Source organism: Delphinapterus leucas, chromosome 7 (genome assembly GCF_059928025.1).
Source record: "Delphinapterus leucas isolate spDelLeu-1000000601 "Yukka" chromosome 7, BTC_Dleu_Yukka2, whole genome shotgun sequence".
Taxonomy (NCBI): Eukaryota; Metazoa; Chordata; class Mammalia; order Artiodactyla; family Monodontidae; genus Delphinapterus; species Delphinapterus leucas.
This window is the reverse complement of record NC_143135.1, coordinates 52,729,636-52,752,857: the sequence shown is the minus strand read 5'-3', so window position 1 is coordinate 52,752,857 and position 23,222 is coordinate 52,729,636. Positions and strand designations below refer to the sequence as shown.

The following is a 23,222-nucleotide window of genomic DNA, read 5'->3' as shown; positions in this document are numbered from 1 at the left end:
CAGTCCGTTGAGATCAGCCTCTGGGGCCCCACGTAGAGGGGACTGGGCCCAGAGAGGCAAATGGAAGGCATTCCTCACTCTGTCAGTCAAAAGCCATGAGGCCCACTGGACTCACCCTCCTTGGGATGCAGTTTAAGGCTCATCTGTTGGTACTTGAGCTTATCCCTTGCAAAGGGGGTCTCAGCCCCCACCCCAGAGATGAACCAAAGCATCCCAACTGTCACATCCTCTCAGGGAGAGGAGTTCTGGGGGAACCCATCTTTCCAGAGGTGCCTTAGCACCCCTTTGAGATTGGTTCCCAGGCCCCTGGCCACCACGCCCACCACTTGGCCCAGCTCTGCCGCCACTGGTCCTCAGAGGACCTGGCTGTGAGTTTTTTCCAGGCTGTGTCTCTGTCCCTCTTTGTCTGGAAGCATGGAGTAGCAGTTAGAACGCAGGCTCTGAAACCAGACGTTTTTCCTGAAATCCTGATTCTGCCATAATATGGCTGGGGAACTAAATGATGTGGCCCTTAATCTCTCTGTGCCCGGGTTTCCTCATGTTTGGAATGGGAATAACAGAGCACCTCCTAGGGCTGTTGTGAGGACTGATGGATGAATGAGCGGAAGTGCTTAGGACGGTGCCTGGCGAGCAGGAAGTGCCCGGTAAATGACAGCTTTTACCATGATCACAAATAATACAGTGGGAGCCCAGAACCCACAGTGTGGCCGGACCTTTAATGAGAGGATGGGGACCGTCACCGCCTTCAGTCTAGACTCTGCCCCAGTGATGAGGCTGTGACCGTTCCCCACAGCCTGGCCCCATTATGGACACTCACCTGTCAGCTATCCACCCCCTCCCCCCAGTCCTCTCCCGCAAACCGTGTCCTGTGAGAAGTGGCCTCTCATTCTGTCAAGCCTCAGTGTCCCCGTCTGTGAAAGAAAGCAGCTGGACAAGATGTCCCCAAGTTCTGCTGCCCAGTCTGCGCCGGGAGCTGGGAGGAAGAGGACACTGGTGTCGCTGCTCCGGAGGAGCCCTGAGGCCAGAGGGGCAGGGAGTGGTTGGGGCCCAGGCCAGGTCTCTTCCTCACAGGGCAGGCCAGGCAGCTCCGAGCAGGAGACAAACGAAAACAGGGGGGGTCAGATGAGAATGAGAGAAATCAGGGGGGGCTTCATGGAGAAGGGGGCATTTGAAATGAGTCTTGAAGGTAGGCTAGGAACTCTGCTGGCTCAGATTAGATGGGAAAGGCATCCCAGGATGGGGGAAGGGTGAGTATAAAGCATGGAGGTGTGGCCCTAGGGGCCGTGGCAAGCGAGCAGCAGCTGCAGTCAAAGGCAGAGTGATGTGCTGGCGAAACACTTGGATTCTGGAATCAGGCCGATGTGGGTTTGAATCATGGCTCGGTTTCTAATTGAATTATTTCTTATTCTTTGACTGTGGGCAAGTGGCTTGGCTGCTCTGACCCTCCGTTTCCCCAGCAGTAGAACAGGACTAAGCCCTCCAGGGCTGGGACAGTGACTCACAAAGTGCTGAGCGTGGCTGGAGGAGCCAGGCCTCCCCTCCACCCTATTGCTGCAGAGCAGGCAGGGACCCCAGGGGCCCTCCTTGGCCCATGCCTCCTCCCCCAAATCAGGTGCAGGTAGCTTCCAGGGTGGCCTTGCTGGAGATAGCCTTACCTCCGGAGTGGGGCAAAGGCTATGTACGGGGAGGTTGGTGTCAGGTGAGCTCAGGTGCACAGACAGAAGATGTCAGGCCACATCGCATGGAAAGCATCGGTGAGGGCCCTGGGGCGTGGCGTCTTGGGGGCAGCAGGGCAGGCCTGGGATGCAGAGCCCTTTCCTTTTAGCTGGCCACCACTGAGCACTCCCTCTTCTCCCTGGCGGGAATGCTCCTGGCATCTCTGACAACTCAGCCCTGGGTGTCTGAGGAGGAGCGGTGAGATGCCCGTGGTGGGTGTGGTAGCGCCTTGATCTCGGAGGCCTTCCTGAGAAGGGAGGAGTGTGGGCTTCCGAGTCAGTCCTGGCTTTAAAGCCCAGCTCTACCTCTTTAGAGCAGAGCTTTGAAGACACTGCACAAGTCACTTAAACTTTCTGAGCCTCAGTTGCCCACCTAGAAAATAAGGACAGCCACACTTACCTTCCAGGTCTGTTTTGAAGCTAAAAGGACATAATGGATGAGATAGCATCTTGTATTCCACAAGCGACTCCATAACCACGTTCATCCTGCTCCCTTTCTCTGCGCACCGTTCATTTCTAATGCCGCCTAAGGAAGTTCTTTCTTGTGTCTAATTTAAATCCACTATGCTGCAGTTGGAACCTCCTTCCTCTTGCTGAGGACTCTGCAGAAGCAGACTGAGCCCTTTCTCCATACAAATGTGCCCCGTCAGTACCTGCAGTGAGCGAGGCAGGCAACAGCAGAGCAACTGGGTGTTGGTTTTCACCTTGTGTCTTGGGGGCCCCGCTGTCAGTGGCCAAGGCCTCCTGACCAGCATGCCGTGGGGGTGGGTGCCTCATCTTGACTGTTTTCACTGTTCTTCCTCTCTGAGTCTTACCCATGCTCCAAAACTGGGACCCTGGGGCAGTGGAGAGAACCCTGGGCTAGGCCTAGAAGGCCTGGGTCCCAGCACCCACTTGACTCCTGACTTGCTGTGTGGCCTGAAGCCAGTTAGCAACCTCTCTAGGCCACAGTAGGCCTGTGAGGATGTCTGTCCCCTGGGGCCCAGGTGTCTCCAGTAAAGATGAGTGCAGTTCATCTGAAGCCCCTTTTCCTCCCTTTCACGTACCTGGGCCCCAGCCACCCTGGGAAGCCAGCAGATTAGGGTCCTGCTGGTGCCGGAGGTGGTAGGAGCTGCGTCCACCTCTCGGGCCAGGGCTCCCAAGGGCAGGTGGCGAGTTAGATAGATGGGGGATTCCTGGTGGGTGGGGTAGCGCCTGCCTCCTCAGCCAGGGATTTTGAGAGCCTGGATTTCCTCCGGCTCACCCAGTTAAACTCATCCAACCAAAGGTCAGTCATGTTTGTTGAGTCCCTCCTTGGAGTAGAGTCTTTCCCATGTGAAGTCTCCTTTAATCCCCCACTCTGTGGGTGGGAAACCCAAGGCTCAGAGAGATTAGGTGACCAGCATGTCAGTAGGGCGAAGGAGCCTGGGGCTCTTTGTTCTGCACAGCCCCCAGGGCCCCCGGGCCCAGCCATGCCCTCCGGGTCCTCAGCAGGGTGGAACACAAGGTGGTCAGGAGTGAGGCCGTTTCTGGTCTAGGAGGAGGCCCCATGGGCTGTGGGGAGTTAGCTGGGGCTTCTGGGATTGCCCTTTCCCTGGGAAGAAGTTGGCCAAGGAGGTGCAGGGATCAGGAACCCAGGAGTTCTGGGCTGCGGCCAGTTCTGAATGCCCCTGTGAACTTTAGTGTTTGCTTTTGTGGAGGATCAAGACTGATTTCTTGTTGGCTCTGGACGCATGATAGTTTACCTTTTATAAAGCGCTTTGATATTCATGATGTCACCGAATCCTCCCGGCAATCTGTGAGAGGCGGTGTGGGATTTGTTTGGGAGGGCCGGAGAGGGTGAGCTTTGGAGTCAGACCAACCTGGGTTTAAATTCCAGCTCCCACCGACTCTCTGCCTTCAGGCAGGTGAGTAACCAGCCGAGCCTCAGTGTGTTTATCTGTGAAAGGGACAATCGTTCCCCCGCAACAAATAGCGACAGCTATCTTGCTGGTTGTGCACATTAGATAAGGTCTGTAAGCACTGGTCCAGTGCCTGGTGCAATGTAGTAGTTTTTGTGATTTTTTTATTTTATCATCCTCCCCACTTTATGGATGGGAATGTAGAAGCTCAGAGGAGGAAGGTGACTTGCCTGAGGTCACGTGGTGATTTAGCTTCATCCTCCAGACTTCCTGCCTGTGGCCTTTTTGCTCCAACACCTCCTTCTCTGTCCTCAAGTGACCCAACACCTCATTGATCTATCCAGGTCTTTAATGTGTGACACTGAAGAGGCCTTGTGTCCCCTCCCCCCAGTGCCTAACAGCACTTGCCTGGCACACAGTAGGCACTTTAAAAATGTTTATCCTGTACCTGAATATGTTGATGAGATGGTATAAAAATGTAAGAAGTATTTTTTCAGGCAGCTACGGCTTATGTCCCTGAGGCTTCCTCTTGCTCCCTGTTCCCTTTAAAAACAACCCTTTAATAGTTTGGGTTGGAAACCTTTGTGAAAAGGAGTGATCGCTTCCTTTCCCTGCACGAGGCCCACGTGGTTAAAGTCCCAGGATGGGCCCTGTGAACACTGACTGAGCTGCTGGGACAGCCGAGACCAGCTGGTCCCTGCACCCCGTGGCCCTGGGCTGCTCGCCTGTTCAGCAGCAGCTTCTGCCTTTGTAGGTTCCTGACTCTTCTCCCCCTGCACCTTCATTCTGCTGCCCACAGACCTGCCTCCAGCAGCCCGGCATCTCTTTTTCCTCCCCTCTTGCTCTTGTGTGTGTTTCCTAATTTGCTGTTTCTACCAGCTGGGGACTGAGAAATGGGACAATTGAGCTTATTAGAATTGGTTCATTGATTCATTCATTCATAACTATTCAACCAGCCATTGTTGACCCTGGGTCTTGCTAGGAATTCCATCTATCCATCCATCCATCCATCCATCCATCCATCCATCCATCCATCCTGATTGAGGACCTCTGCAGTGGCTTGTGATCAATCAAGACGTGACCACACCCACCTGGCAGCACATGCAGGGAAATCATGATGTACATAGCAAATGCCAGTACAGGACTTTACAGTTTATATCTGCCTCTGCCTGCAGTACCACACTGCATTTTCACAACAGCCCTGAGAACGGCATTATCCCTGTTTTGCAGACAATGAAAGCAGAGCTCAGCAGGAGAAGGTCCCTTGCCTAGTGGCCAGCAGTGAACACAGAATTGCAATGGGAACTCAGGTCTCCAGGCTGGCCTGTTACCTCTTCCCTCCTCTGGGCTCCATTTGCAAGCCACGTGATGCCCCGTTCATTTACTGCTTCTGTCACAAAGGAGTGTTGTTAGTGGCTTGGGTGGGATCTTCTGCCTCTGGAATGGTCATCGCGGGGGAATATGGGCTTGCCTCAAACACCCTTTAGTGCACATACTTCTCCTGCGGTGGACATGGGCACACCATCTAGTCCACACTGCCCGGACTAGGGCTCTGGGGAGCCCTAGTTCCTGGGATGGTTAGGGGTCCCAGGACGCATACAGATTTGGGAAATGCGAGGTCACATAAGTCAGAATGGGACTTCTCCCTTTAATGTGTTGATATGAATGAGGGATCCCTGGCAGGTGGCACGGGTGCCACCAGCCTTTCCCAAGCTTGTCTGAACATGTAGCTCCTTTGTCACAGAGCAGGGTCTGGGGCGGATAGCCTAGAGAAGACACTGGGCAGAGCTGATCAGCGAACCCTCACTTTCCCATTTTGCACAGAAGCCTCCAGCTAGAGCTTGTTTCTTGCCCAGGGCAGCTCGCCTTTTGAGAGAGGATCCCAGGGAGCACCATTTTGCCCCAGGAAAGAATTGGTAATAATGGTGGAGTTTCAGGCAGCAAGGGGAAGTGGAAAGTGGAGATATTTTGATTCTTTCAGCCACCAAACGCGCATATCTCAGACATCTACTGTGTGCCAGGCACAGAGCCAGCGTTTGGAAATGCCAAGACGTGTCTGACTAAGAGCCTTCCATTTCATTTCCCCGGGCACACTAAGGGTTTTTAAAGAAAGACAAATACTAGCCTTAAAAGGAAGAAGTGATTTTTTTTCATTGTTCTGGATCTTCGTGGCAGGTGAGTGGGTGACGCAGTTACGTGATTCAGTGGCTCTTTAGTCCCGGGTCCTGAGGGGTGTAAGGGAGGTTGTACCAGGAACAGTTACCCTGGGCAGGCAGTGCACATATTGTCAGGAGTGTGGGGAAGCTCAGAAGAGGGAGGGAGGGAAGCAGGGGGACGGAGCACTTCCGGCTCCATCAGCCTGAGCTGGGGGGTGAGGGAGCTGGGGTGAGGCTCTACACAGAAGAACAGAGGTTTACCTGGGGGCTGGAGGGGGTGGGCAGGCTCTGGCCAGCCGGGGAGGACACTCTTGGAAAAGGTACAAAGGTACAAAGGTGTCAACAGGCGGGTTACACCTTCAGGGCACTGTGAGGAACCCGGGGTGATGGGGGCAAGAGGGAGGAAAGGGGGGACATTGGAGATGGGGCTGGAGAAGCTGGCTGGGGCAGCTCACGAGGGTCCGAACACCAGCTGAGTGGGTGCCTGCATGACTGGGAGCACCTTGAGGGCCAGGCCGTTCATCCTAGTGTCCCCAGCACCTGGCTGCTGCCTGGTAGGTTTATGGACTGACTGGACACTTCCGCTCTGGGACCTTGGGCAAGTCCTTCCCTGCTCTGGACCTTGAGTTCCTCATGCTCATAATCAGGCAAGGTCACCTAGCGTGTCCCTTCCAGCTCTGAAGGGCTCTCAGGAATTCTTGGCATGTATGCAGGGGAGGACCAGACTGTTTCTTCCCCAGCCTCGAGGTCTCCTGGGCTGCCCTAGCTGGGCAGGGGCAGAGGCTCCCTGGTTGGGGGGGGTCAGACGTTTGCTGGGGCGGAGGTCAGGCTAGCTCTGCTGGAGGAATTTGCTCCTCATTCTCTCTTTCTTTCAGCAGTTAGCCTGCTGAGCTCAGGATGAAGTGCCCTGATGTCCTCACTGATGGCTCTTCTAAGGCCCCAGACTGGGTAGGGGAGGGGAGTTGAGCCAGGCTGGGGTTGAGGGTTGTGTGCATGAAGCAGCTTGGTGTAGAGTAGGAAGTTCTGCTGCTTCCTCCTGTGTGAAAATGGGTAAGTTACTTGAACTCTGAGCCTCAGTTTCCTCATCTGTAAAACGGGAACAATATTAACTCCCACACTGGGCTTTTGTGCCATTTCAATGAGATAAAATTTGTAAAGGCATATAGTAAACCAACCCCCCCCCCCACACACACACAATCCCCTAGCCCTCTGGCCCACTCACTCCTTTCCCGGAAGTGCTCCCTGGTGGCCACTCACTAATCTCCACGTGGACTTCTTTTGGGTACACTTTATCCAGGCCAAAGAGATAGGAGCCCATGAATTATGTACATGTTGCACATGCAGGCCAGGCCTGCATGTTTGCACTCCTGTGTCTGTGTGCCTTCCAACTGGAGGAGAAATGGCGCTGCCCCTCCGGTCTCCTGAGCCCTGGGACCAGACACCACCCCTCCCCAGCTGTACCCCGGAGGCCTGCAGAGTGTTGGGTCTGGCTTCTGGGGAAGGGTGAGGGGCATATGTCAGGAACTCTCCCTCCCCAACTTGTCTGTTCTGCTCACAGGCTGGGTCCAACAGGGCTTGTCTTATACAGGGGACTCTGACCTATGTCCCTGGGGGCAGAACAAGACTGTCACCCTCCATCCCTCCACTTCCCAGGAGGCATCACTGGGAGCGACTCAGATCTCTGGTGTGGATGCTGCTTTATTTCAGCAGGGCCTAGGGTACCCACTCTGGGAGGCCCACAGCCTGTCACACAGAGTGTTTAGTCAAAGCCACCCTGCCCAGGATGGGGTGCAGGGCTGGGCTGTACCCAGCCTCCTTTCCCCAAGAGTTCTGAGGGTCCCTCTCAATGCCCTTGTGCCTAAGTGTCTCCCAGATGGTGTCTGGCCCCACCAGGGCTGGGGGTTGGAGGCAGACTGGGATCGGCTGGCCCCGGAGGTATCACGGATGCTCCCTTGGCTTCCGCTGGCATGGAGTTGGGGGCGGGGGGGGGGCAGGCAAGGAGCAGGATACTAGTAGAGTAGCAGCATAAACTTAAACAGTTTATTGAAGAGCCCAGTGAACATAAACATCTGTCCCCCTCTCCGACCTTAAAAAGCCCTGACACGGGCTTCCCTCGTGGCGCAGTGGTTGAGAGTCCGCCTGCCGATGCAGGGGATGCGGGTTTGTGCCCCGGTCCAGGAAGATCCCACATGCTGCGGAGCGGCTGGGCCCGTGAGCCATGGCCGCTGAGCCTGTGCGTCCGGAGCCTGTGCTCCGCAACGGGAGAGGCCACAACAGTGAGAGGCCCATGTACTGCAAAAAAAAAAAAAGCCCTGACACACCTGGATTCCTGTCCCAGCTCCACCCCGTGCCTGTGCAACCTTGGATTTGTGACATGACCAGTCTGAGATTCAGCCTAGGCTGAAGTTCACAAGGTTGGTGTGAGGTCAAATCAAACCACCCAGTGGGTAGGACACCTACTAGGGTGCTGGGCATGTAGTAGGCCACCTATTGGCAGAAAGGATTTAATTCCAGCCCAGAGCAAAGCAGTGGGTTTTTAGATACTTGACCTGTGATTTCTGTAAGCAGGAAAGAGGAAATTTCACTTAAGCCTCCATGAAATGGTCAGTGCAGCTTAGATACATTCTCACACTCATGAGCCCAGCACAGGAGGCTCTAGTCCGCCGGGACATTTAGGAACTCGTCTCTGGGACCAGGCAGCCCAGCAGCCCTGGGTGTGAGTCCGGATTCTGTGTGCTCGCCAGTGGCCTAGGGTGGTCTCCTTGTTCCTGTAAAAGGACACCTAACCCTCAGGGTTGTGAGATTTGGATGAGAAATTACCTGTAAACTCTATTGGAAAACAAAAAGCACTACTGATACATAGTGGGTGCTTGGGGGAGGGTGGCCTGGGGTGCAGGCCAGTGGCTCAGGAAGCCGAGACTGTTCCCCGTTCTGGTGACCAGCAGGCTCTGCGACAGTCAGCTCAGTGGAGCCTCATTTGCTTTGCTTAATGGGACAGCTGGTTAATTAACCTCTGAGTATTCCTGACAAGTGCCCCTGTGAACTTCCCGACATGTGTCAGGGTCAGCCCTCTCCAGACCATGTCACCCTTGTGCTCAGCTGGCCAGCCTTGGCCATGAGGCTGTGGCCCACCACCCTATCCCCTGATTCTCAGCTCATCCCTCAGATGACCCTGTGGAGCAGTTGCTGTGCTGGGGACCGAAGGAGCAGGAGACAGCTCTGCCCCAGGAGCCCGGATCTGGGTGGGCAGAAAGGGAGGATCCAGAGAAGGATCAGTGACAGGCACCTGGTCAGGGGATGGGGGACAGTCAGTGGGAACAATTCTGCCTGGCTTGCTACCAATTCCCTGCGACCTTGAGCACCTGACCTTTCTCTCTCTGGACCTCAGTTTTGCATCTAAAAGAGGATGTTGGGAGAGGTGATCCCAGGAAGCTGTGGGCTAACATGAAGCAGTGTGAGGTGAGGAATGATCTCTGAAGCCAGCCAGGCCTGGGGTTCCCACCCTCCATGTCCCAGCCTTGACCTTGGACAGGTCCCCCAGCCTCTCCAAGCCTGTCTGACGCAGTGTGAGGCGAGGAATGATCTCTGAAGCCAGCCAGGCCTGGGGTTCTCACCCTCCATGTCCCAGCCTTGACCTTGGACAGGTCCCCCAGCCTCCCCAAGCCTGTCTGACGGGAGTATGCTGGCCCTGCTAGCACAGGGCAGACACTGATAGTGGACGCCCTGCCCAGCACTGTCTGGTGAGGTGGGCCTCAGGGCAGCTTCAGCCTGTCCCCTCCTCCTTTCCCAGTTTCTCCAGCAGCGCCCAGAAATTCCCCAAGAACTCTTGCCCCCAGCAGACCTGGGCGGCCAGGGAGCATTGTTGACCTCAGCGCTGAGCCCACCGGGGCTGTATGTGTCACTCGTGCCAGGCGCCCCAGGGTGAGGATGGAGCTGAGGATCCTCTGCCTCTTAAACGGACGGGGACGTGCACGCACCAGAGCCAGCCTCCAGTCTTCTTCGGTGTCTTGGAAACTTGATCCTTTAGAACTACAGAATTTTTCCCAAATCTTGGAAGCTTTGGATTATGGAACCTCAGAATCTTGGCCCTTTGAAACCGAGACTTTGAGAGTCAGAAGTGACCTTAGGAGTCATCTGATCCAGATCTCCAACCAGCCTTATGTAGCCCCTCTGCAGACCCCTTGGACACCCCAGGGTCGCGGGCTTACTCTGCAGCCCCCTCGTGCTGGCCTCGGGCTTCAGTCAGGTCACAAGGCCGCCCTCCGCCTCTTTGTGGTCATGATTGAGCCCCAGGCCCACACCCCCACGGCTGGTAGCTCTGACAGGCAGCTGGGAGGGAGCTAGGGCTCTGCTCGCTAAGAATAGAAGGCTTTGTGCCATTTAAGTAGCAACCTGATCATATCAGGCCTCCCAGCCAGGCCTCAGGGAGCTTATGAAGCAGGATCTGGGGTTGCCGTGGGTCCTCCTGGGTGGTGGAGGGAGAGGGTGGGTGAAGGGTGCTGGGACAGCCGACGGGCTTCCCTAGGGCTTGTCTCCCGTTTCCACATGGTGATGATTTGACTTTTTCCATCAAGTAAAGCTCATTGCTCCTCCCTTCTCCCTCCTGGGGCTGGCTGGGAGCATCACTCAGCATTCCCCAGGAGTGCCAGGGAAAATCTCTTCTGGGAAGAATTCAAACAAACAAACCAGCCTCTGAGAGGAACAAACAGATCAATGAAAATGGCTTTGTCTTCAAAGAGAGAGCCAATGATGGTGGCCATTTATTAAGCACCTACTGCATGCCAGACCTTGGGCTCAGAATTTTGTGCCCTCGCCTCCTCTAACCCTCACAGGGGAGGTGTCCTTATCCCCACAATGCAGACGAAGACACTGAGGCCCAGCTTGTGCTTGGCACAGCTGGGATTGAAACCAAGGACTGTCCTACCTGGTTCTTTCTGGGGACAAAGGGTTCCTGAGTCAGGGGAGAGGTGAGAGTGGGATTCTTGGAGAGAGCCCTGGGCACGGAGGACGCTGTCCCTCAGTGCAGTTGTGTTGCTCCAGTACTGGATTGGGAGGTTAGATTGTGATCCTGTCACAAACATAGTAGGTACAGACCCCTGTTTGTAGAGTTGGAATGAAACCGAATCCCTTGGGTCTCAGATTCCCACTCTGAAGTGAGCAGAGGCCGCCTGGGGTGGGATCATGAGGCCGCAGCTTCTGATTCCTGGGCTTTTGACCAGGAGTGTCCTGGTCCCCCTCTCGGCAGGTCACTGGTGCCTCCCACCTCCCCTCCCCCTCAGAGATTATTCCCAGTGTGCGAATTGGAAGGAATTCCAGGTCACCTTCTGATTGTACAAGCGGGAGGACTGAGGCCCCAGAAGGACAGGGTCATGAAGTAAGTGGGCCTGAGAGCACATACATAGTAGGTGTTCAAGAAATCCCTTCTTCAATCCAGGCCGATGCTTGCTTCCCTGTGGGGTGCTGCCTCTGTGTGGAGATCTGGGGGGCCTGGGGTTGGCCGGGGGATGGAGTCAGCTGGATCCTGGCAGGCAGGGAGGCAAGGGCCAAAGGCCCGAGCCTCTGTCTGTAGTGCCCCAGACTCATCTATGCTTGCGCTGACCCTGCCCAACTTAAATGTCCCCTCTTCTGTGAAGCCTGCCCGGACTCTCCCCCACAAAACGTCTCCTAATCTCCCTCTCTACTCCAAGAGTGGGAATCTTTTTATAACTGTGGTGTTTTTTTTTAAACCACCTAACTTGAAATTTATCACCTTAATCATTTTCAAGAGTCTAGTCGGTAGTCTTGATTATACTCACATTGTTGCACCACAGGTCTCAAGAACATTTTCATCTCAAACACCTGAAGCTCTGTGTCCGCTAAACAACAACTCCCCATCCTCCCACCAGACCTTGGCAACCGCCACTCTACTTTCTGTTTCTATGAATTTGACTCCTCTAAATACTTCATATAAGTGGAATCATGCGGTGTTTGTCTCTTTGTGATTGGCTTATTTCACTTGGCATCGTGTCCTCGTGGCTCATCGTGTCGTGGCACCTGATAAGATTTCCTTCCTTTCCGAGGCCGAATAACATTCCATCATATGTGTATACCACATTTTGTTTATCCATTTGTTTGTCAATAGATACTTAGGTTGCTTCTGTCTCTTGCTATTGGGGAAAGAGCGGAAGTTTTGAAGTTTCATGGGCCTGGGTCAGATCCTGGCTTCCAGCATCACTTGAGTGGTAGGTCTGGGTCCTTCGTCACTTGCTATTGTGCCTAATGAGGTTGCTGCAAGGATGCACGGAAAGATGCCCCGCACACGGCGAGCTCCCGGTGAGTGGTAGGGGGATTCATTCTTGTTATCCACTTTCCTCCTAGGGTCAGATCCCTTTCGGGGTTCACAGGACCCACATACTGAAGCTCACCTTGACCCTCATCCGCCAGGGCAGCTGAGCATCTGATAAGCCTTAGAACAGTGTCACTGGAGATCACCTGGGACCAGAGAGGGTCAGGGACTCACCCAAGTTCACACAGACAGTCCCTGGCCATGCTGGGATGAGACCAAGGTCTCCAGCCTCCCAGCCTGGGAACCTTCCCGCTGCAGGCTCCAGGATCCACAGGCCTTGTTCTTAGGAGGGACTGGCTCTCCAGGGGATAATTCTGCAGCATGCAGGGCTGAGGGAGGCAGGGAGCAGGAAGACGAGCATCTCAGGCATATCTGTGAAAGGCAGAGGTGGGTGGCATCTGCCAGGCTCCTCTGATCACCGCCTTCTCCAGGTGACAAGGGGCTCCTGTCAGACTCATTTACATGGTTCAGGCTCATCTAAGGCCCTTGCCTTGCACCTGGGAGCTCACTCTGCTTTTTTCCACACTCATTCAGCTGTTCCTTTGTTTATCCCTTCCCTGGTCATTTATTCAGCAACCACTCCCTGAGGCCTGCTGTGGTCCTGGAGACCAATCAGACCTTGGAGGCATTTAGTATGGCATGGCAGTGAATAGTGTGGACTCTGGGGCTAAACTGCCTTGGCTCAAATCCTGGTTCTGCTAGTTACCAGCTCTGTGACCTTGGGCAAGTTGCTTAACCTCTCTGTGCCTCAGATTCTTCTTTAAAGATGGGATAATGATGTTCCGGTTACTGCTGTTACATAACAAATCACCTGGAAACTTAGTGGCTTTATGCAAGAACAATCACTTTAACCCCACGGTTTCTATAGGTCAGGATTTAAGATGGGCTCAGCTGAGCAGTTCTGGCTCATGGTTACTCATGTGGTCTCAGGGCTTTGTTTCTGTCTGCGAGCTCATCTGAGCTTCCCCACAGTATACATCACATTTGATGACCTGGCCTTGGAAGTCTCGTAGTGTCACTTTAGCCATTAGTCCCAAGCCCTCCCAGATGCAAGTGCGGGGGGGTGATAACATAGACCCCACCTCTCCATGGCAAGAGGGACGACAGAGTTATAAGGAGAGCGTGTGGGATGGGAGATATTGCTGCAGATGTCTTTGGAAATACAGTCGGCTGGAGCTGTAAGAGTTAGATGAATCAAAACACAGGAAATATCTAGAACAATGCCTAGGCATTGTAAATAAATGATAGCTATATATAGTCAAGGGTGATTTTGACCGTATGCAACTTACTTGTGGTGTGCTGACTTTAGGACCTGATTCCCACTATAGAAGTCAGTTCATTAACCAGCAGCATTTCCCACTTGGGTACTGAGGGATCTATAGGGGGTCAACATTCCACACAGAGGGAACCAGCTGTGTAAAGGTTTGGAGCTGGAGAGTGGAGTCCCTGGGGCAGGGACTTAGCTCCCCTGTGTGGGAGGCCAGGAAGGTGAATTGAGGCCTAGTTAGGAAAAGCTTTGTATATGGGGTATGTTTGCTCCTATAGGTCCCAGGGAGCCCTTGGCTGAAGTATGAGGGGCTGGAGTGCTCTACTGGAGGAGCCACTTCTGAGGTGGAATCAGCAGGACTGGGGCAGGGGTGTAGGGAGAGAGGACAGGAATGATGGGGCTCATACCAGGTGTTCGTCTGGGGCGTTTGCCTCAGCTTTGCATGTGCTGTGCGCATCCCCCTGGCTTGCTTTCCCACCCCTTCCGGTATATGGGATACTTTGCCATTTTTTCTCTGCTTTGATTAGCTCTCCTGCAGAGGGAGGTAGAAGGTTACCACCCTCTGGGGGGGTGACTGCCTTGGCAGCCAACCCTGGGGCAGCCAGCAGGGCCAGAGAACACCCAGTGGCCACCTCCTCTGTCCCCACCCCATTGTGGAGAACAGCCCCTGCACCCCTCGTGGTCTCCCCTTCCAACAGCCCTCCTCCTCTGCAACCTTGCAAGGTCCAGATGGAACTGACGCCAAGGGTTGTGGTATCCAGCCCCCTCTCACATCACAGGTGGGGAAACTGAGGCCCAGTGACTCGCTTCACATCCCGCGGCAAGTTAATTAAGGAGCCCACCTCGGGCCCTTCTTGTGGCTGCAGCTACGTGTGGTGGCGCTCAGGACTCCTCCCCACCAGGCCCTCCGCCCACCGCTCCCAGCCCCCCTCTAAGGCCACTGCTCCCTCCTGAGAGAGGTCATGACTGGGAATATGGTTTCAAGGAAAGAAAAGAAAGTCTTAGCAGTTGTGTAGCCCTGGGCAAGTCACCTCGTCTCTCTGAGCCACAGCTTTCTCGTCTGTAAAAGGAGCGTGAGAACACCGACCCCAGCAGGGCTGTCCTGAGGATCAGATGAACCCACGAGTGCTGAGTTGTTAGCTCTCTGATGCTGGTGCTGCACCTGGAAAGGGAATTGCCAAGGGTTACTCGGAACGGACATTTGAGCCGTGATTTGGAGGCAGGGCAGGACTAGGGCTGGGAAAAGAGGGGATCTTGATCCTAAAAGCTCTGAGCTGTGACTCGGCTGGTGCAGCCTTCCCTTGTATAATATATGAGAAGGGGTCCAAGGGAAAGATTGGGGTGGGATCCAGGGAGCATCCCCCACGCGGGCAGCCTCCTCCCCTAGCGCTGAGAGGAAGGGCATGATGAGGGAGGGCTTCCTAGAGGAAGAGTTTGTGGAAACAGAGGGAAGGAGGGGCTGAGGCAGATAGAGGTCCTCCAGGGTCCGGCATTCCCCAGACCCTTGCACTGCATCCATGAGATCCAGCCCTGGCCAAGCCAACCTTGACTCCTGGAGCCCATGATGCCCAGGGAGGCTGGTGCCCCGAAGGAGGCATGCTACTTCCAGGAAGCTGTGTCTGTGCGGGCCTGTCTGCACATCTGCACGTATTCCATGAGCTTGTGTGCTTGCACCGAGTAAGCATGAGTGTTTGCCTGGGTCTGTCTGGGAGTGTGCGCTTGGTGTATTTTTGTATGTCTACGTATACACATTTGCAGGCCCTGTGCGACATCTTGTAAAGGCAGACAGGTTAGAGTGCCTCTAAAAGGGGAGTAAGCGGTCATGTGTTTTAGCAGAACAAAGAGGGCCTGTGGGCTGTGGGGAGATCCAGACCTCACTGATGGGGCAAGTTCAGCAGAAAGACAATTCCCAGATTTGGGAAACCTCTCCTGGGGCCCCTCTGTGCTGAGCTCCGCCTGGGTGCCGGGACCCAGGGTCAGACCAGGCCCTGGCCATGCACTTCTGGAGCCAGCCTTTGGCCATCATCAGCGTGGCTGCTGAACTAGGGCTGTACAGGGCACACGGAAACAGAAGAAGGCCGGCTTGAGTCTGCCAGGAGAGTCAAGGAGGGCTTCCTGCAAGAGGAGCCTGAGCAGAGGGACGTGAGGGACGTTTGGTGGGAGATGAGGGGACGGGGTGGCGGAGAGCAGAGCAGGGCTTGTGTTGGGTAGGATTTGGGAGTGTGTGGAGGGGGGAGGTAGGGGGGGTAAGTCTGGTCTTCCAGGACTGGAAGACTGCGAGGATGGAGGCGCCTTGAGTTGGGAGAAAGGGGGAGGAGCAGGTTCAGGGGAATGTGACGAGATCCCATCTGGCCACTGTGGGTGTGAGGTCCCTGTTGGGGGGATGATCAGAGGGTCATTGGATACTTGGGCCTTGCGCTTGGTCCAGGCAGGGACGGGGTGTCTGAAGCCACGGGAGTGGTGGTATCGCCCTAGAAGAATGTGCAGGGCAGGGCAGGAGGGAGGGGCTGGGCCGGGCAGAGAGGGAAGCCAGCTAAGGCACAGAGGGGCAGCCGGAGGGGGAGGAGAGAAACCGGAGCAACTGGTGTCCTGGAAGCCAGGGAAGGAGGACGTTTCCAGGAGGGCGAGGGCCAATGTGTCAGGGAGGAGTGAACCGTCCAGGCAGCTTCCTCACGTGGAGGGCATCGTTGAACTTGGTGGGAGCAGAGGGCGGTGGATTTAGAAACAGGTGGGAGGGAGGAAGTGGGGACGTGGGTGTCGATAAGTCTTTCAGAAATTTGGATGAGAAGGAAGGGGCGAAGGGAGTGCTAGCTGGAAAGGGGTGGAGGGGAATGAACTGGGAGATGCGCACCTATAAACACCTGCTATGGCCCTCTGCACCCCGGAGGGTTGGCTGCAGAGAGCAGGGGCAGGGGAGGTGCCACCCTGAGTTCTGCCAGCTGCAGGGCCTCCATCCACACTGGGTGTGGGTGTGAGGATCGGCGGCCCCCACTTTTGACCTCCTAGGAGGCAGAAACCCCACAAACTCAGAGCACCCTCATAAACCAGGTTCCAGGTCAGTGGTTGAAGCTCGGGGCTGGCGGAGTTGGCCTCCCGTGGTTTTGTCTTCAGCGCTCACCAAGGGGACTTCATAGATGCTTCAGACCAGTAAGGCCTGGGAAGGTCAGGACGTCAATTCACCTGCTCCCAAAGAGGCCATGACCATGCCTGGGCCAGCTCCCAGTTACTGGGAAGTTCTTCCTCTGGGTCTAGCCTAAGTCTTTCCTGCTGTGTGTTCCCTTCTGGTGAACTTGTTCAGCCCTGCTCCGTGGAGCCAAGCTCATCAGCAGGCCGCTTTGAGTGGCGGCCAGTGTTTTTACAACTTGTTTTCGTGAAGTTGGTTTGAAGTCTCCCTGCATTCCCAGAATGTCAGACCCACCCTGATTCACAAGGATTGACCAAAACAGGATCTGAGCCAACGAGAGGAATCTAAGGACTTAGTCATCCCCCTTGGATCATCTACAGAGTCTCCTGCTTTCCTTCCAATTAAAAAAAAAAAAAGAAAGAAAAAGAAAGATTAGCTCAGATGGCCAGGAGGGGATGGCATTTGAGATGTAAACAGGCTCCGATGATACTGGCGGTGGACAAGAGGGGTCAGTGCTCAGGCTTGGTATGGGGCTGACCTCAATTCCAGTCTGTGTTCTGATGCCTGCCGCGTGGGGGTCTTTGACAACTTTGAGTCTCTGAGCCTCAATTTCCTCATCTCTGAAATGGGAAAACTAATGGCACTTAACCTCATAATTGTCTGAGGTTGCGGGATCTAGAAGCAGACACTGAAATAAGGATTCGTGTGAGGGTGACTTACTAAGAAGTTTTCCAGGGGGAAGAAAACTGCTAAGGGGGTAGGGAAAGTAGAACCAGAAAGAGAAGGAGAAGCAAGAGTGTGACTTCAAGTCAAGCCCCTCGGAGGGGGTACTTGGCTTAGTCCCCAGAGCTGGCTGCCAGGGGCAAGCGTGCTGCAGCACTTAGACCTTGCCCAGGGGGTCCCTGGTAAAGGGGCCCTGGGCAACAGCCATGCCCACAGGCGAAGGGATTCAGGCAGCCTGACGGCAGCTCACCCACACGCCCCTGCAGTTCTCGGCTTTTGGAAGGGACAGTGCAACCTGGAATGACTCAGAATGGAGAGGGGGTCCCAGGGGACGTGGGTGGGGACAACAGAGGCAGAGTTCTCCAGGCGGAACCTGGCTCAGAGGAAGCACCGATTAAGTGTCAGCTCTGCCCACCTGTTAGAAAGGGGGTGCAGAATGGGTGCCCCAGGATCATGTATGTAGTCAGCAGCAGACAGGACCTTCTGAGGGCTGCCCTGAGCCCCCATTGTTCCCCCAGCCCCAGGCTCTGTCACTGTCTCTCAGCTCCCAGAGGCAGAATCCCTCAGAGCTCCCCAGCCAGCGGACCTGGCCCCAGCCCCCAGGGTTCTTCCTGACTACTTGACGTCAGGCAGTCGATCCAGCCGTGCCAGAGCTGGTCTGATGCCCTGATATAGCCCCTTCCAGAGAAGTCTGCCTCTGTGCCACCCCACCTCCAGCCCTGCCTGCACCGCCTAGTGGGGATTAGTGACGGTCAGGAGGTGGCACAGACCCATGGAAGCACCGAGCGCCACGGAGGAAACTGAGGCCCAGGGACCTATCCCCCACCTGAATTTATTTATTTTTGGCTGCGTTGGGTCTTCGTTGCTGCGTGTGAGCTTTCTCTAGTTGCGGCGAGCGGGGGCTGCTCTTCGTTGCGGTACGCAGGCTCATTGCGGTGGCTTCTCTTGTTGCGGAGCACGGGCTCTAGGCGCGCGGGCTTCAGTAGTTGTGGAGCGCGGGCTCAGCTCTACGGAGCTTCTTCCATAGAAAGTGCTCAGGGAGCTCGTGCTGGTCAGCGTGTACCAGGAACAAATAAACAGAAGTTGTGCTTCCACGACTCTGACTATGATGACTTTAACTGGTGATGTCAGCCTGGGTTGGCCCTGATGGAACTTGTCCCAACCCCTCTCCTGCACCTGTGTTATCACAAGGGATGTCACCCTAATCTGGCCTCTCCACCCTGACCTCTGGGAGTCTAGCCCCGCAGAGCATGACAGGCCTGGGTTCTAGTCCAGACTCTGTCACCTGTTGTGTAACCTTGGTCAAGTCACCTGGCCTCTCTGAGCCTCCGCGACCCGTGTTTCTGACCGAAGTTTTATGTGCGCCCACCTAAAATCAGATGATTTCAATGTGGTGTTAATCCCAGCTTGACTCGTACCCAGAGAGGTAGAGTGATCTGCTTCTGTTCACATAGTGAAAGGGTGGAGGTGAGAGGGCCAGGACCCATTACCCCCAACCCCCTGTGACTGCTTATCTGAGCGCCTTACTTTTTACCAGCTCTGCTCTGGTCCCCACCAGCCTCAGTCTGATTCAGAGCCTGAGCTAACCTCCCTGCAGTCAGGATGAGCTGAGCCGGGTACCAGAGTGGTCAGTCACTGCTGTTTAGTCATTAGCTCCTCTGATCACCTACTGGGTAAGGGGTTGCATGCTCAGATGGGCAGGATCCTTCTTTCACTAGTCTTAATGTCTAGTCTGTTGCAAGGCTGCACCCTGTCCTGAAGCCTGGGGAATCTGCAGACCCTAGGGGTGAAGGTGGACATGAGGTAGGGGCCCCAGAGGAGGAGGTGGTCTGAAATGTCTAGGGCCCCGCTCCACCCAGGAGCAGGCATGAGGGGCTGGCCAGGTGGTGGGTGCAGGGGAAGCAAGTTTGCTCACTCCTGGGTATCTGTTGCTACCTGGGCTAGGCTGAGAGGTGGCTTTGATCTACCACCAAGGCCCTCCTGCACCCTTCCCCAGGCAGGATGCCTCCTTTGTTCACATGCCCTCTCCGCGTGTCTGTCTGTACCGTAGACTGTGGGCTCCTCCAGCAGGTCTGTCCACCCAGCCTCAGGCCTCCCCTGGCACACCGGAGAGCTCAGGAAATGTGTGTTGGTGATTGGATTTATGTTGTCTAGCCTGGCTTGGGAGTCAGACAAAGTATGAATCCTGGCTCTGCCACTTGCTTAGCTGTGCCCTTGAGCATGGGACTCAAACTCCCTTGAGCCTCCGCTTTGGCATCTGTAGAATGTACTGTAGTGGGAGGCTAAGAGGGGTAAGTGAGAAGACAGACAGGGAATGTCAGCCTCTTACAAGGCTGTGGCCAGCCCTCCTTAAATGGTGGATGGTGTCTTAGTAGATGGACTCCACATGGGCCAGGCCAAGTAGGAAACACAAGAGATGAGGTGAGCCTCCATCACATGGTTCAGTACTTTACAGTTTCCAAAGCCCCATCAGGTCCTGCTCACTGGGTTATCCTGTTCATCCCATGAGGCATTCTGGGCTGGTTGCAGTATCCCCGTCTGACAAGTAAAGACCCTGAGCCTAGAGATGACACCGACCTGCCTTTCAGTGGCCAGGCCACACCCAGAACCCAGGTCTCCCGGCTCTCAGTCTCCAACACCACTACCCTGCCCCTTTCCAGAACCCAGGTTCTGGAAGCTCTTTGTGAAAGAGGCTGGGAAGGTGGCAAGCAGGGAATGTGGAGGGTTTTTTTTAATATATAAATTTATTTGTTTATTATTGGCTGCTTTGGGTCTTCGTTGCTGTGCGCGGGCTTCCTCTAGTTGCGGTGAGCAGGGGCTACTCTTCGTTGTGTGTGGGCTTCAGTAGTTGCAGCGCATGGACTTAACAGTTACAGCGTGTGGGCTCAGCAATTGTGGCTCGTAGGCTCTAGAGCGCAGGCTCTGTAGTAGTGGCTCATGGGCTTAGTTGCTCCGCGGCACGTGGGATCTTCCCAGACCAGGGCTTGAACCCGTGTCCCCTGCACTGGCAGGCAGATTCTTAACCACTGTGCCACCAGGGAAGTCCAGAATGTGGAGATTTGTCAGCCCAGATGTCATGGGGCTGAGGGTGCATTCTGGTGGCTTTAGCCCAAAGGGGGTCACTGTGACCGGTAGGCCCAGAGTAAGGGGGCAGGAGGGGGTCATGGGTAGAGGTGGACAGAGCGAGGGTACAGAGGAGGAGAAAACCAGTTGTGGAGACCATGGACCATTCGCTCAGTCTGAGCCAATGGGGGCTACCAGCCCGGTGGACCAGAGGCTGCTGGGCCCTCCCATCCGGGTCCCTTTGCTGATGGTGCTGGAATGTAAGGGACTTCAAGGAATACCAGGTCTGTGGGAGAATCTGGCAGTCAAGTCATGGCCACTGCCCTTGAAGGGTATTCGAATCAGCTCTGGAAATAAGTCCCTCATCTAAGCATGAGGACTTTTCACGTGAGGAGCACTTTCTAAAAGGCAGACTCAGGAGGACAGGGCTGGCTTGACACCCAGCTGATCCTCAGCGAGGAGAGGCGACCAGCGTGGGTGGCCTGGGCCCCACCAAAGGGAGCTGGTGGGCAGGGAGTCGGCAGACAGGCATGGCCCAAAATTTGCAGGGCCCAGGACAAAAATACAAACAGAGGCATGCAGTATATGTTTGTCAGATATTGGAAGGTTACAAAACAAACCAAGAAACTAGTAAATAAGATAGTTTCATTTTCCCACCTTGTAAAGTTATGGTTTTATGTAACTGAAAGGGACAAAATATCAAGGAAGACAATTTAACTATTATTACACATCTGGGTGTTTTGTTGGTGGGCTGGTGGCATTTGGATGAGTAATAAGACATATTTCATAAAATATATTTTATTGTCTTCATTTTAGCAAGATGACTATAATTGTTATAATCAAGATTTTTCACATCATTTGGAAATTGTGTATGGATGGTAATAATCTAAAGGATCAAAAATAAAATGCAGTTGTATTTAGAGTGTATAGAATTTGAATATATTTCCATCAAAAATGTAAATTGAATGTAAAGAAAGGAAAATTTATATTTTCAAAAGTTGTTTTTATTCCTTGAAATTATCTAGGAAATTAAAACTATAGACATCATAATTAATGAATATCCAATTTTAAAATACAATTATTTAAATAGACATGATATAGTAATTCAAATTTTTAAAGATTTTATAAAAATTAAACTATTCATAGTTGTGATTAATGTCCATCTAGTTGCCAGTGTAAAGAATTAGTACCACATTTCATGGGACTTCCCTGGTGGTGCAGTGGTTAAGAATCCGCCTGCCAATGCAGGGGACATGGGTTTGAGCCCTGGTCTGGGAAGATCCCACATGTCACAGAGCAACTAAGCCTGTGCACTGCAACTACTGAGCCTGTGCTCTAGAGCCCACGAGCCACAGCTACTGAGCCCGCGTGCCACAACTGCTGAAGCCCGCACGCCTAGAGCCCGTGCTCCACAACAAGAGAAGCCACCGCAGTGAGAAGCCCAGGCACTGCAACAAAGAGTAGACCCGGTCGCCACAACTAGAGAAAGCCCACGCACAGCAACTAAGACCCAATGTAGCCAAAAAATAAATAAAATTTTTTAAAAAAAGGGCTTCCCTGGTGGCGCAGTGGTTGAGAGTCCGCCTGCCGATGCAGGGGACACAGGTTTGTGCCCCGGTCTGGGAAGATCCCACATGCTGCGGAGCGGCTGGGCCCATGAGCCATGGCTGCTGAGCCTGCGCGTCCGGAGCCTGTGCTCTGCAATGGGAGAGGCCACAACAATGAGAGGCCCGCATACCGCAAAAAAAATAAAAGAATTAGTATCTCATTTCATGTTACATTAATCCAAGTAATATGAATTGTTAAATACTGTAAGATGTTCCTCAGCTGCCATGTGCATTTATTGTGAATACCACACTAATTCATGAGTACTTTTAGAACCACAAATTGGAACAGGGAGAAAAGCCAAAAAAAAAAAAAAAGATGCTCAACATTACTGGGAAGCGGATACTTTGTTATGTAAGAAGTTGTTGCTCTCTGAAAGGATTTGACAAGTTTAATTTGTCTGCCCCGCAAAACATTCTTGCCACTTAGTGCCCTTCCTCCATCCCTCCCGTCCCCCCCCAGTAGCATCCTGTTTCCCTCCCTTTCCCACCCTTGCCCCTGTCAGCCACTGTGCAACCCTCAGACCTTCATCTGGGCACAATCACCTTTTGTTCTTCAAACCCAAGAAATGAAGAGTTTCTTAGAGGCCTGAGCAGTGTTAGGGGAGCGGATTAGGCTTGTGGGTCCCATGGGTGTTGTGTGACAGAAGCTCCTGTATGTTCTGTAATGTATTTATTTGTGAGTGTGTGTTTGTGATGTGTGGGGCTCAGGGCAGTAGCCCTTCTTCCCTGCACCTAAGGGTGTTTCAGGGGATGTCTTCTTGCCCATGAGATAGATGTCTATCCTGCAGCTAACGAGAGATAAATGACGGTGCTTACGCTAGAGCTGGAGCTTAAATCTAGGTATCGGCATACACTCATTCATCTCTTTCACATATGCTTTTGTTCATTTATTTAAAACCTATATTCACGTCCTCCAATCCTTTATTTCATCGTGGAATGCCAGGCTATAGCAGTCTTGTAGTGCAGCCCGGTGATCCTACAGACGAGGGAATTGAGGCTCAGAGAGGGGCACTGATGTACATAAGATCATACAGCAGAGAAGCCCTCCGGCCGGGTTTCACAATGCAGACGATGGGTGGTGGCTTTTGAGTTTCAGGTAAAATCTGAATATGTGTCGCTAGGTCCCAATCAGCTTCCCTTCCTTCACCAGACTCTGTCACCGAGGCACCTGCCCTGGGGAGCTCCTGGGGGTGGGAGTCAGGAGTTCTGCCTGAAGAGCCACTTCCTGTTTGGGGCCAAGCACTTCCTTCAAGTGACTCATAAGCTCCCACTGGCCCCATCCTGGGAAGCCAAGGTGGGGATAGAGATGGGCCCCGGCCGCATCCCGCCCTGCCTGGTACCCAGGCTGGGTGATCATGAGAC

At 54.0% G+C, this 23,222-nt stretch overlaps 1 protein-coding gene across 1 annotated transcript in view; it reads left to right on the top strand.

Moving 5' to 3' along the window:
• GDPD5 (glycerophosphodiester phosphodiesterase domain containing 5) overlaps nucleotides 1-23,222 on the top strand; it is a 92,399-nt gene that overhangs the window by 9,060 nt on the left and 60,117 nt on the right. The gene's annotated exons all lie outside the window — the stretch shown is intronic.